The sequence below is a fragment of the Schistocerca serialis genome, chromosome 6 (genome assembly GCF_023864345.2).
Source record: "Schistocerca serialis cubense isolate TAMUIC-IGC-003099 chromosome 6, iqSchSeri2.2, whole genome shotgun sequence".
Classification (NCBI taxonomy): domain Eukaryota; kingdom Metazoa; phylum Arthropoda; class Insecta; order Orthoptera; family Acrididae; genus Schistocerca; species Schistocerca serialis.
The window spans coordinates 575330647-575346013 of record NC_064643.1 but is presented as its reverse complement, the minus strand read 5'-3'; the positions used below and the strand labels follow the sequence as shown (position 1 = coordinate 575346013).

The 15367-nt window shown below is 39.7% G+C and overlaps 1 protein-coding gene across 1 annotated transcript in view; it reads left to right on the top strand.

The window, feature by feature from the left end:
• The window catches only part of LOC126484991 (putative phosphoenolpyruvate synthase), a 317801-nt gene that overhangs the window by 155466 nt on the left and 146968 nt on the right, over positions 1–15367 (top strand). The window lies entirely within an intron of this gene.

Below are 15367 nucleotides of genomic sequence, written 5' to 3'. Positions count from 1 at the left end.
CGTATGGGATAAATAAAGTAACTATCAGCAGGAAAAGGCAGTTTTATTTACAAAATAAATATTTGAATATAGTACTTACTAACCTGATCATTTGTCAGGAGATTGCCAAAATAGGTGAATACAATGCGTTACACTGGAACAGCTAGTATTTACAGAATTAACACGCTGTCAGAATGAAACACTGTTATGCACTATTAATAAATTTATCATACACAAAATACCTAATCTTGACTGTTGTTTCCAAGTGCTGTCAAAACTGACATCTAACAGATATTTTTACTTAAGCCAGCTTAACAGTCTCTGTTAAGATATTCATCTATGGAGAAGGAGAAGTTGCGTATCAAATACTCTTTCAAGCTCCTGAAAGATCATGGAATAGTTATTTTTGTTAGGGAATGAAGATGAGGATGTGAGGGGAGGTTGGGGGGTGGGGAGTGGGATATTGTAGATGAAGTCCAAGTCTTTGCTACGGTAAGCAAGTTCAAGTGGATGTAGGTCATCAATAGTTATGCAAAAATGAAGAGACTTACACATGGTATACTGTGATGGACAGCTAAATCAAACCAGTCATCAAACGGAAGACATTGACAACATCCATTATTAAGAGATGAAGTGAACTCATACTAACAGTTAGGAGAAAATCATTTTTATGAAAGCCACCATGCGACACAAAGAAAGTCATGAAACTAAAGATCTATTTTAACTCTTGCTTTATTATGGACCATCTCACTGGAGGCATGACATAATGTTATTTGCATCTGACTGAAAGATTTAAAGACTCACACACCCACCCCACTGTGAGAGGACTGTTTAACTTGGAATGTGTAGAGTGGCTCGTGTCACATATTTCACACTCATAAAATTTTCCCAAAGGTAAGACATTATATGTTGAAAAACTTTGTAGTATCTACAGTATTATTAAAAGGAAAGTTGCTACTCACTATATATCAGAGATGCTGAGGTGCAGATAAGCACAACAAAAAGACTGTCACAAATAAAGCTTTTGGCTAGTAAGGCCTTCATCAAAAATAGATAACACACACTCTCACAGACACGCAACTTGCATACATGACTGCAGTCTCGAGCAAATGAAACCACACTGTGAGCAGCAGCACCAGTGCATGATGGGAGTGGCGAGTGGGTGGGCATAAGGAGGAGGCTGGGACAGGGAGAGGGGGGAATAGTAGGGTACGGGTAGTGGACAGTGAATGGTTAGACAGAGGGCAAGGGGAGAGATGGAGAGGGTGTAGCAGAAAAGGAGAGAAGTAAAAAGACTGGGTGTGATGGTTGAATGAGGGCAGTTTAGTGCTGGAATGGGAACCGTGTACAAAAACAAATCTCCCGTGCCTTCTCTTTCCAGTCTCCCACCACCTCTCAAAGTCCCACCATCTAGCCGAAGATGAGCATTCCCTTGTAACTCAGTACTGCCCAGTACTGGAGCCACTGAATTACATTCTCTGTCAGGGTTTTGACTACCTCTCGTTGTGCCCTGAGATGTGAAATGTCATGGCCACTATCCTTCCCACCTCTTCCACAGTGGTAGTCTGCTGTCCACCGAATCTACACAATATACTCATCAATCCCTACGCAACCACTTCTCTCAACTCCTTACCTCATGGGCCATACCCCTGCAATAGACCTGGATGCAAGACCTGTCCCATACATACTACCATTACCACCTTCTCCAGTCCAGTCACAAACATCACCTATCCCATCAAAGGCAGCGTTATCTGTGAACCCAGTCATGAGATCTACAAGTTAAGCTGCAACCACTGTGCTGTATTCTATGACATGATAACCAACAAGCTATCTGTCTGCATGAATGGCTACTGACAAACTGTGATCAAGAAGCAAGAGGACCACCCTGTTGCTGAGCATGCTGCTAAACATGATATCCTTCATTTCAATGACTGGTTCACAGCCTGTGCCATATGGATCCTTCCCAACAGCTTTTCTGAATTGTGCAGGTGGGAACTTTCCTTGCAATACATCCTATGTTCCCATAATCATCCTGGCCTCAACCTTCGTTAGTCACTGTCCTCACCCATCCAGCTCCTTCCCTGTCCCCATTCCAGCACTACACAACCCTCATTCCACTATCACACTCAGTCTCATTTTATTACTTCTCTCCTTTTCTGCTACCCCCCCCCCCCCCCCACCTCTCCCCAGCCCTTCGTGTAACCTGCAGCGCTTCACTGTCCACCGCCCCCCCCCCCCTCCCCCGCACTACCCCTTCCCCTCCCTGCCCCAGCCTCCTCCTTACCCCCACCTATTTGCCACTCCCCCACTCCCATCATGTCATGCACTGTGCCTGCAGTTGCTCGAGACTGCAGTCATGTGTGTGTGAGTTGCATTTGTGTGTGTGTGTGTGTGTGTGTGTGTGTGTGTGTGTGTGTCTGTCTGTTGTCTATTGTTGGCGAAGGCCTAAATGGCCGAAAGCTTTATTTGTGACAGTCTTTTTTTTTGTGGCTTTCTGTGGCTCAGCATCTCTGCTATATGGTGGGTAGCAACTTTCCTTTTCATGATATTGTTACATTCCATCCTGGATTTTCCATTGTTTGATTTGTACTACCAACTGAAGAGAAAGCGAGCAATAAACTGAATTAAGTAATAAACAACCCTATTCAGCAGTACCATGTACTCTTCTGATGGTTCACTTCTGTTCTTTACTTCCAACAAGATGTTGCTAACTGTTGATATGATACTTTTTAAACTGTTTTATAAGAAGCAACATATCAATCTCTAGAGTAATTTCCCAGTGGAATTATAATGATGATAAGTGGTGACAGACATCAAAACTGATGAGTATGGATGTTTGTTGTAAGCAGTATGACAAATAATAATGTGCTACAAATAGGACTTAGTACTTATAAATGTAAAAATATTTCCTTCAAAAAATACCACTGTGATCAAGTAAATATTAAGTTGCTAATAGCAGATAAGCAACAGTGAAATAGCAAAACTGAGGAAGCAGCAGCTTTCTTATTAATTTACTCAGTTAAATTTAGATGGCATGAGCATGAATAGAATTAAGCATAGAGTGATACTTTGTTTTTAATAAAATATGCAGATTAAGTTCCAGTGATGTCTTTGTCTTATGTAACTGTGTACCTTGATTCATTTCACATCCTGTTTGACGGATTCTATGAAACACAATTACTGAATGAATGAAAGTATCCAAAATTAGATGGTTATTATTGTTAACGAGCTTGTATCAAAATTCGTCTCTTATTGAATTTGGAGTAGGATTTTTGTTTTTGAGAAAAATTTAATATGTTGGACTTTCATTTAGTCGTCAGTACAGCAATTTGAGTATTTTCTTAAAGCAGTAAGCGTATTTGATAATGATAGATGTTGGAGAAATCAATTAAAATTTGTGCCATGTCTGAGCTCTCCTGCTTATGGCACAGATGTGCTAGCAATTACATCACCACAGCAGTATGACTATGACAGATGCACAGACTATCCTAGTCCAATACCCTCCCTAATTGAACTTCAATTCACACGTTCAACCCATTTTTCCCTTTTTTCTTTTAAATTGTCAGTATTGCCAAGGCTCTCTGATACTGGAATAGCATCCCAGCTTTGTGTTTATGGGGGAAACCCTGCCTGTACCTCAGGTGTAGGAGATCGATTGATCTGATGGAAGTTGATCTGATGGAAGTAAATTTTCCTTGAAACATATGAGTCTGAACTTTATCTTCAATAATGATAGAAGCCCATTATGTACAAAGCAGGGGTGCTATTCCAATACCAGAGAGCTGATGCAATACTGACAGGTTAAAAAAAAGGGGAAAATGGGCTGTGGGTGCGAACTGAAGTATGTGTTAGGGAGGACATTGGACTAGGGTAGTCCATGTAGCTCTGGTAGCCATACTGCTGCAGTGGTGCTGTTGTGTAATGGGTAGCGTATCTGCCTAGCAAGCAGGAGATCCAGGTTCAAGTCCAGGCCATAGCACAGGTTTTAATTCATTCATATACCTTCTGTCATTATCAAAGATAAAGTTGAGACTCATATGCCTCAAGTAAAGTTTAGTTCCATCAGATCAGTAAGAGTGTTGCTCATGGCCTCAACATTCTGCTTACATTAATATCTTGAATCCAAATTCAGAAACACCAGAATAGGGTTTCTGGTATGCGATAGATATCTGATGACAAGAAACTTTCATTTTTGGGCAGCCTCTTACTTTTAAGAAGTCTTGCTTGCTTTTAAGATGTGTTTCATTATTGAACTCTTTTTCAAGAAAATAAAAAATTTTACCAGTCACTATCATTTTCGTGGTAGTGTATCTTTGACTCTCTGTCAATGTTTTTCAAAAGTAATTGATTCTCTCCGATTTCAGTTGCAAAATTATGTACATCAGGTCACCATATAAATTTCAGACATTCATAAGAGTAATTATGTATCAAATTATTATATTATTACGTTCAGTCTCTTTGTAAGAAGAGTACAATGTTTGAAGTACTGCTGCAGTGTAAATTAAATGTTGATATAACTTCCATAACTGAACATTTGCCACAGAAATATTAGTAACCTGCTTTTGCTGTACATGCTGGTACTGTTATATTTGTAAAATAGCTGATAAATTCCTATTAGGTCAGTAAATGTGATATTACACTAACAGGAATTAATTTTGAACTTATACACTGAGGTGACAAAAGTCATGGGATACCTCCTAATGTCATGTTGGACATCCTTTTGTCCAGCTTAATGCAGCAGCTCGATGTGCCATAGACTCAGTGAGAAATGTTGCACCATGCTTCCTCCGTGGCCATCCATAATTGAGAAGGTGTTGCCAGCACAGAATGTTGAGCATGAACCAACCTGTTGATTGTGGTCCATAAGTGTTTGATGAGATTCATGTCAGGTGATCTGGGTGGCCAGATCATTCACTTGAACTGTCCAGAATGTTCTTCAAACCAATCACAAATGATTGTGGCCCACTGACATGACAATATTGTTTGGAAATAAGAACAAATTGTCTACAAGTAGTTGAAAATAACCATTTCCAGCCAGTGATCAGTTCAGTTGGATCAGAGGACCCAGTGCATTCTGTGTAAACACTACCACACAATTACAGGGCCACCACCAGCTTGCACAGCGCCATGTTGACAACTTGTGACCATGGCTTCATGGGATCTGTACCACACTTGAACCCTACCATCAGCTCTTACCAATTGAAATGGGGACTCATCTGACTAGGCTGCGGGTTTCCAGTTGTCTAGGGTCCAACCAATATGGTCATGAGCCCAGCAGAGGCACTGCAAGCAATTTTGTGCTGTTGGCAAAGCACTCGTGTCAGTCATCTGTTGCCACAGCACGTTAACACTTAATTTCACTACACTGTCCTAATGGATACATTCATTGTGTGTCCCATGTAGATTTCTGTGGTTGTTTCATGCAGTGTTATTTATTTGTTAGCACTCAAAACTATATGCAAATACCACTGCTCTTGGTCGTTACATGAAGACCGTCAACCACTGTGTTTTCCATGGTGAGAAGTAATGCCTGATATTTGGTGTTATCGGCACACTCTTGACACTGTGGAACTTGGAATGTTGAATTCCCTTATGATGTCAGAAATGGAATGTGCCATGCATCTAGTTCCAACTACCATTCCGTGTTCAATGTTTGTTAATTCCCTTCATGCGGCTGTAAACACATCAGAAACCTTTTGACATGAATCATCTGAGTACAAATGGCAGCTCCGCCAATGCACTGCCCTTTCCTATTGTGTGTATGTGGTACTACTGCCATCTGCATTTGTGCATTTGTACCCTATGACTTTTGTCATCTCCATGTATAAACCAACTACAAAAACTTGAACTCATAATTTTAACATATACGGGTAAGATATATATGTATCCCTTACCATGAAAGCTAGGAGGGAGGAAGGGTGCATCGCCTTTCCCTTGCCCCAGGTATTGGCACCCATGCATACAGTGTGTCTAAAACTTTTCACAGGCACTCTTCAGAATGCCATGCACCACTGGATTTTAAAACAAAAATACTACTTGTCAAAAGGAATAGCATCCCTTAATTGCAAGATGATCTGATACAGTGTGTGATGTGGTAATGCCATTGGCAGCAAAAAATAAATAAAAATTTTGAAAAATCAATGCCTATATTAATAATTCTTTTGAGATCAAGATAGGAACCAACTAGACACTGTGCTTGACTTCACAGTACTCTTCCAAGAAGCCTTGAGTAGCATTGATGCTGAAGTGGCTAACACTTCCATGATTCAGATATCAGAAGCTTGTGTAGCCACCACTGAAAACTATTTTGAAGACTGACAAAATGTTGTTGATCTGTATCAAATGGTTAAATATCCACCATGAAGCAAAAAAATCATGTAGAATGACAATCTGATTAGAAACTCATCAACAATAAACAAAATAAAGGCAATCTGTGTGAACATACACATGTTACAGATCTGTGCTATCATAGTCTGTTAGTGTTGCTATTCACAAAATACATAAATGACCTTGTAGATAACATCAGAAGTTCACTGAGGCTTTTTGTAGATGATGCTGTAGTATATCAAGAGGTTGTAACAATGGAAAATTGTACTGAAATGCAGGAGGAGCTGCAACGAATTGACACATGGTGTAGGGAATAGCAATTGAATCTCAATGTAGACAAGTGTAATGTGGTGCGAATACATAGAAAGAAATTTAGCTACAATATAGCAGGTCAGCAACTGGAAGCAGTCAATTCCATAAATTATCTGGGAGTTGGCATTAGGAGCGATTTAAAATGAAACAATCATATAAAGTTGATCGTCGGTAAAGCGGATGCCAGACTGAGATTCATTGGAACAATCCTAAGGAAATGAAATCCAAAAACAAAGGAATAGGTTACAGTACACTTGTTCGCCCACTATTTGAATATTGCTCACCAGTGTGGGATCCGTACCAGATGGGGTTGATAGAAGAGGTAGAGAAGATCCAACGGAGACCAGCACGCTTTGTTACAGGATCATTTAGTAATCGCGAAAGCGTTACGGAGATGACAGATAACCTCCAGTGGAAGACTCTGCAGGAGAGACACTCAGTAGCTCAGTACGGGCTTTTGTTGAAGTTTCGAGAGTCAAGCAGTATATTGCTCCCTCCTACGTATATCTCGCGAAGAGACCATGAGGATAAAATCAGAGAGATTAGAGCCCACATAGAGGCATACCAACAATCTTTCTTTCCACGAACTATACGAGACTGGAATAGAAGGGAGAACCGCCACACACCGTCAGGTGGCTCGTGGAGTGTAGATGTAGATGTAGATGTAGATATAGATATAGATATAGATATAGATAACATTCAGTGCCATAATACTCCACATTGTGTATTGTAAAATGCTTGTATCCATCTTTCAAGTTGTCCGCAAGGTGGTTAAGACCTTGCTGCTAGTGCCTGTCCCATTGTCCACTCTTCGGCAACAACCCTCCTGCGGTCATCAAGTTAGGAGTGCTCTTTTGACAAATCAACTGCAAGTGTCAATTGGACCCATGCGTGATTAATTGGATTCATGGTTGGGCTGAATAAAAGGGTGGGAAATCTTGTCCCAGTGATGTGCAGTCTTCAAAATAGCTTCTATAGTGTCTGACATCTGTATGTGTTACTGGCCCAAAATAATTAATACACCTCCCTTTTGAACCTATGCAACTGCTTGCCAGAGATGTGTATTGATACCTGGCTGTTTCTGCATTGTTCTATGAGATCATCAGTTGTCAGACAAATTTTGCACTCATAGACTAAGAGATTGAGACACTGTTGATGTTGATTCTGTTCCAGGTGTTCTCTTGCCAAGTTTTTCAGAACCACGGTACAGGAGGCTTTATACTGCTGTTCAAAACGAACATGTAGAGACCTAATTGATTATGAGAAGGCACCAGTATATTGAGTTTCTTGACAAAGGCCTCTGAGTTGCCTGTAAGCAAGCAGTGTGCAGTTCTACAAGGTACCTGGGAGCTCTAATTTGGAGGTAGCGATTATCAGCAGACATTATCGACTGTGAGCAACAGCTATGAAGCAAATGTATTTACCTGACATTGACAGAAGGAGAGCGATCTCTATATCCAAGTAAAAAACCTTCCAAAATAGAAGTTTTCTTACCCAGACCACAGTTCAAATGTATCGTGATTACTAGTTATCACATTCAGAGCTGTAAGTATTACAGAATGTTACAAGGTTTATAATTATCATATGTATAAACCTTTCAACCTATTCATAATGCTTACAAATCTGAATATTGCAGTATAACTTTGCTGAAACTAATAATCAGGACATATATCAACAGAGATCTGGGCAATGAAAATTCTATTTTGGAGCTGCACATATGAGGCAAATCTTCAATGTTTTGCGTCTCATGATACTAGTTGAGTTTTCAATGCTACCCCTGTAGGATACACCAATTCAGCAGGCAGCTTGCTGTGCTCACAATTCTCCATGTGATAATGTGTGCATGGTCATCTTTTGAGGCATGTTGACAGACTGAATAGTGTAAGAGCCCACACTTTATTGTTCACGGCTGGACCCACAGTGCACTCCACTGCACTGCAGTGAGAATGCAGGTTCAGTTTTATCTGCATTACAGAGGTACAGTAGCACTTTTTTGTACCAGGGTGTATATGACCCGGGACAACCGGGAGATCTGGGAATAACCCGGGAATTTTTTCACCCTGGAGAAAGCCGGGAAAAACCCGGGAATTGTTTAGAATTCCGGGAATTTTTCATTGTTTTAGTTTTCAGTTAAATTTTTGTAATTTTAACGGGTAAGAACCAATACTCTAACAAAGGATATTACTGTATCCCGCTACTGGAGAATAATACTGCAGCAACAAAACATGAACAAGAGAAAAAAGAAAACGAAAATAAAACTTAAGTTGCAAAGAAAATGCACGGTATACAGCAACAAAACAGTGCTCATACAAGCGTCTGCCAACAGCAAAGTGTCAAAGGCTTTAAGAAGACTATGCAATGCTTTATAACAACAAACTGCCTCTGATGAGCGTGACGTGACAAGTGTTTAAATTAGATTCATTTGAGCTGTTGCGGGAGGTTTCTTGGGCATGCGTAGTTGAGTTGGTTTTCTCCCACTTATGGTTACAGAAGTGTGGCTAGGCGCCACTAAATATTGCCTCAGTTCGGAAATATAGTAAATCTGGGGCTGATGCACAGAGCAGATTTTGTTGTTTCCTCTTCATTTATTGCTCTCACATTAAATGATAACAAAACGGATTTTTGTGGCCGGGAGCTATCAAATGAATTAAAATACGTTCGCATAATTACGGAAGGCTAAAATATGTTATTAGTTTCAGATTTTATTTCCATCTTTCTGACAGAACAATGAAGTTATTTTTACAAAATTGTTAAGGCTTTCGTGACCACTTGTTGACAAACTGCCTATTGGCTTCTGTCTCGGGTTCTTCGGCCGACGTTCACCTAATGATTTTTCTGACGTTTCGCCAGCACGAGTGGCTGGCATTATCAAAGCTTCACCCTCCATTGCTGATGGTGAACTGGAGCTGAGGTCGTGGCCGCAGACTATATGTACCTGGCATGCCAACGTCCGAGGGCTTCTCCGCGGTCATTTCCGGTGCGGTTCTCCTCTTGCTACCTGCGATGGTCATTCGCTGCAGTACGGGAAGCCAGGATCCGTTTACCTTAAGTTATTTTTGCCGGTTTGGTAAAGATTCAAATGGCTCTGAGCACTATGGGACTTAACATCTATGGTTATCAGTCCCCCAGAACTTAGAACTACTGAAACCTAACTAACCTAAGGACAGCACACAACACCCACTCATCATGAGGCAGAGAAAATCCCTGACCCCGCCGGGAATCGACCCAGGAACCCGGGCGCGGGAAGCGAGAACGCTACCGCACGACCACGAGCTGCGGACTACGGTAAAGAGATTTGGCTTAAAGTTAATCTTTTCTGCTGAGGCAGTCAATTTATTTGAAAGGAAGTGTTTAATTTCACACTATTGGCTAGTTTCAACTGTTCGCTGCCTTTCAAGTGCACATATGGCATTATGTCATAATAAAGAACCAAACATGAGATAATATAATACTGGTACTCTAAGAAAATTTACATACGAATTTGCGTTTTAAGCCGAATTATGCGTTTTAGTATTGTGCACGAAATTCCGACGCTCTTGAAGTATCATCTGATGTCTTGTTTCTTTCATTCCATACGTAAGATCTTTTAATCTTTTTCACGTACGAACATATGGGCTTCCTGCGTCATCGCGGTGATGCCTGTTATTTGGCACTCTCTTGCAACTGCTGAAACGAACCTATTTCTAACAGTCCGCGGGAAAATATTGTGAATGGTGGTTTGAAAAGCATTACATTCAAAGCAGATTTCCTTTTACACAAGATGAACTATGTGCGAGAATGTACGATGAACTTCTTAAGTCACAAAGTGTTTGACTCTCATTTAAAAATCAACTCTTTGAGGATGACCATTTAAAAGAATTTCGAGCCCAAAAGATCAGACATTTACGTTGTTTTACTGGCACATTTGTGTGATGAATCTTAAAGTGTAACACGCGCAAGAAAGATCAACATTATATGTGGAAGCTTAACTTCTCTTCCAGCTTATTAATCTTCGAGACCAATATTATATGTGAATGCTGTGTATATTAATTTAAACCATTAATTTTTCATATTTGTGTGTTCGCGCTACTTAAGAGTGATCTTGCTATTGGCTCACTACACCATGTGTCCTATGCTGCCATCAGCTGGCGAGATCACGTGACAGGAGCTATGACTGTCTTACAAAAGCGATTTCAATGTTTCGGAAAGTAATATGCAGTGTTTGGTGGAATTCAAATTTATACCTTCGTAATACGAAAATATGCAGCGTACATGTTGCTGCACATCAAAGGTCTTTCAAAACGTGTTTTCCCCCCTTCCCCCCCCCTCTAAGTTTCGTTTTCTAAAGTGCCAGGATATTCTACTCCAGCATATAAAACCATAGGACTGATGAGTTTTACAGTGCTGAGGAAGAGTATACTGTAACTTAACACAGAAAAAGTGTATTTTCATCTGGGAGAAAGTGTATTTTTAACCGGGAGATCCGGGAAAAATCCAGGAATTTTTTTCCCTTGTCCACGTATACACCCTGTATACTCAAAAGAAGGATAAGATGTGGTAATGAGAGTGGTGCAGCTCTTCTTTGCGCTGCATCCATTATGACTATTGTTGGCACACACACACACACACACACACACACACCGATGAGCCAGATCCTTATGACCACTGCCCACTGCCAGATTGAATGCCACCTGATGAAGTTGCACGCATGTGGTGTGCTAAGGATAGTATATAACTGGAGCAATGATGAATGGGAAATCATTCTAGTGATGATGAAGGCTGCAAATGGGGCAATTCACTGACATAAATGACTTTGGCAGAGGCCAGATTGTTATGGCCCGGCACCTGGGAATGAGCATCTCAAAAGTGAAAAGCTGTCGACAGTAGCTACGGTCACATTCATCTACAGGAAATGGTGAAGTAAAGTGAAAGCACAAGTAGGTAACAAGGTGTTGGAGGTCCTCACCTCATCACACAACATAGATGTCAGAGGCTTGCCCACGCTGTAAACCAAGATAAGCAATGATCTGTGGCAGACCTTGTGACAGAGTACAATGCTGGTACAGGTAACAGTGTTCCAGAGCACACTGTTCAGCGCAAATTTTTGAATTTGGGCTCCTGCAGCAAATGACCTCTATGTCTTTCCATGTTGACCCAGTGATAATGTCAATTACAATTTCAGTGGACATTGGATCATCAAGATTGGATTGTGGATCAACAAAAACATGTCACCTATGTTGAATGATACATGTTTAGAGTTACAACAGTTCGATAGTCATGTGTAGACATGCCGTCATCTGGGAAAATGATTGCTCATAACAGGCACCACACAATGGATGCTGGTTGATTGGGCCAGTGTTATGCTACGAGAGGCATTCACCTGGACTTTCATGGGACCTGTGGTAGTAATGAAAGGCCCCATGGCAGCTGTCCGCCATCTGGATGTTATTGTGAACCATTTGCATTCCTTCATGTTCTATATAGTCCCCAATGGCGATGGCATCTTCCAGCAGGATAACTGTCCATGTAACAAGTCAAGAACTGTGCTACAATGATTTGAGAAACATGATTGTGAATTAACATTGATGTATTAGCCATGAAATTTGCCTGGTACAAACCTAATGGAACACGTGTTGGATGTTATCATGCACTAATTGCACACCAACAAACCATTGACCTGTAGTTTACAGGGTTTGTTAATTTATTGGATTTGTGTGATCAGTGACTAGACATCCGTTGCCACATATCTTTGGCAATCTACCAAGGACTTGTTGAATCCACACCACAAAGAATCACTGATGGGCATAGCATTTTAATTCATCAGAGAGAGAGAGAGAGAGAGAGAGAGAGAGAGAGAGAGACAGAGAGAGAGAGAGAGTTCATGTGACCATCCAAACATCACTACAGCTGCTCTGAAGATGTTTTGATTTTGTTTGTTATGGTTATATATCCATTACCTTTAGGTCTTATTTTAATGTGCTTGTACAATTGTATTCTTGGTTTTGGTTCTGTGTCAAATATATTGTATGTCATTGTTTGTGTTCAAGAATATATGAGGCTGTTCAAGAAGAATCTGACTTTCATTTATAAAATCAGTCTTTATTCAGATACAATTATTTGATGCTAATCACCTTCAAAGTAGTCCTATTGAGCTTCTACAGCTTCTACACACTTCTCCCAATGTTTTTATTACTGCTGGAAGCATTACTGCAAAGCTGCTTTTGGTATGGTGCAAAGCTCCTCCATCAAATTTTGCATAATGTCATCCCTGTTCATAAGTCTGGTGCCTTTCAGAGTATTTCACTTTAAGGAAAAGCCAGAAATAACTTGGTGCTAGGGCAGGAGAATAGGGATGCTGCAAACCATAGCCATGTTGTGTTTGGCCAAAAAATACTGAATTAATTGAGCACAGTGAACAGCTGTGTTATCATGGTGAAGGTGCCAACTACCTGCTGCCCACAAATCTGGCCATTTTTGTCTCACTGGTTCACAAAGGCAATGCAAGAACCTCTTGGTACTACTCTTTATTGACATTAATACCTTCTGTGTCCTATTCATGTTGGACTATGCCATTGAAGTAAAAAAAGATGGTCATTTGACTTTCACATTTTCTGGATCTTGGGGAAATGGGTACTCCAATTGCGATGACAGGACTTTGTTTCTGGATCATAGCCATAAACCCAGGACTCATCACCAGTGATCACTGTGTCAAGAAAGTTGGGATTATTGTTCACAGTATGAAGCATGTCCTATGCAATATCTGAAAGAAGTTGCTTCTGCTCAGTTGTTAGCAACTGTGGCAGAAATTTTGTTGAGATCCTCCTGAGGTCCCAATTTTGCATTAAAATGGAAGGAAAGGATCTAGTACCACTTTCACCCTCATCTGCAAGTTCTTGGATAGTTATTATTGTTCCTTTGTTTGTGACTATGTGCATCATGAGGGTCCTTACATTATCGATAACAACATCATTTGTGGATGTTGATGGCCTACCTGAATGTGCTTCACTGTTCTTTGATGAGTGGTCATTTTGAAGCAGCTGTACCATTCATTTATCTGTGTGGTACCCAATGCTTCATCCACCAATACTTGTCAAATCTTACGGATTGGTTCAACTTGAGAATCACAAAGCTTAAAACAAAATTTAATGCAACAGTGTTGTTCCACTTTTTTGTCATTTTGCCCACAACATAAAACTGGTGACTACCACTTACATGTGTTCATTTGCCAATGGCTAGCCAGTGAGTAGCTGTTTCTGTAGTCGTGAAAAAAATCTGGCATGCCCACTAAGTATGCCTACAAACATAGAGTGTGTGCATACCCCAATACAATTGTTGGTTTCAGCAATAGAAAATAAGATCAAATACTTTTTGAACAACCTTCGTATTTCTTGTTTCGAGTTTTATTTATTTGTTGAGTCTGATTACATAATTTGGGCCAGTATATTGTGTAAGATATTTCTCTCTTTATCTCTATATTCCTGCTAGCAAACATATCACATTGAGAATAGAATACCCAGAAGCACATAGATACATTGGTGTTATGACAGGCAGTTAATGACAAATTTTGGTATTTATGGAAAAATACTTGCTGTAAATGTTTGACATTGTTTAGCAACCTATAAACATTTTCCAGATTCTTGTTTTCAAGGCTTTCTTATATAGCCCATTCAGTACATTTACTCAAGCATTTAAATTGATCGATACACCTTATTGTTCCATATTTGGTATGTAGCTGGTGTGTATTGTTCTTGATATTTGGCATTACTGCCATTTTTTAAAGATATTTGTACCCAAGTTTGTTCTGCTACTTTTTCAGAAGATTAATTTATTCTGCTGAAGTTTCAAAAACTTTTGCCATTGTGGATATACTATATGTAAAAGTAAAATAGTCTGTCTCCACAACACTCTTCTAAGGTCCAACTCTGAAAGGTTTAAACAGATTCTGAAGTTTTAGTACCTTGCCAGATTCTTTTATAGTGTTTCTTGAAGGAATACGTCTTACTTTCAAACTCCTGTTTTGTTTCCAATGGGGTTTAGAGGGACACTTGCACAATTTTATTTTGGACTTGGAATTAGTCAGGGTTGTTTTTTTAATCCTCAGTACTTTTTAATCAACCTCTATTTTTGTCAGTCTATTAAATAATACATCATGGGAAATGGAGTCATATGCCTTTTTAAAACTGTTGAAGATCAATACGTATTACCATCCTTTCACCATACAGTTTCTTATTAACGTTTTAAGATGTAGTTTTTGCTCCACTTTTCGTTCAATATTTTTTTAGAATCTCAGTTGTTGTTTTAATTGTTTTTAGATGAATACTAGTAGAATATTGTACATTACTGGGAATATTGAGTTGTTAAAACAATTATTCTCCTCTTTAGTATTTCCTTTCTTATGTAGAGAATGAATCATGACTAATTTCCAGTCACTTCGTAGTTCTCCTTCGTCTCATACATTTACTATCATTTTTGTAAAATGTGCGTTGCTAAAGCTGTAGGAGTCTATTCAGTGTTTCTCCAAGTCATTGACCACTGATGCCACCATCTATATCTATTAAACAAACCCTCATGAACTTACAATTAAAACAGAATTACTAAGTAATAAAGCTTTTTCTATTCAAATAAGAACTTAATTATGACACGGATTGATAATAGGGTCCTATATCAATAGAACCTTTTTTAGTTGTGGTAAGACTTTGGTTATTTACAGAACATCTAGAAAGACACCATTTCTCTTCATAAACAGAGACTGAAAATCTTTGATACTGAT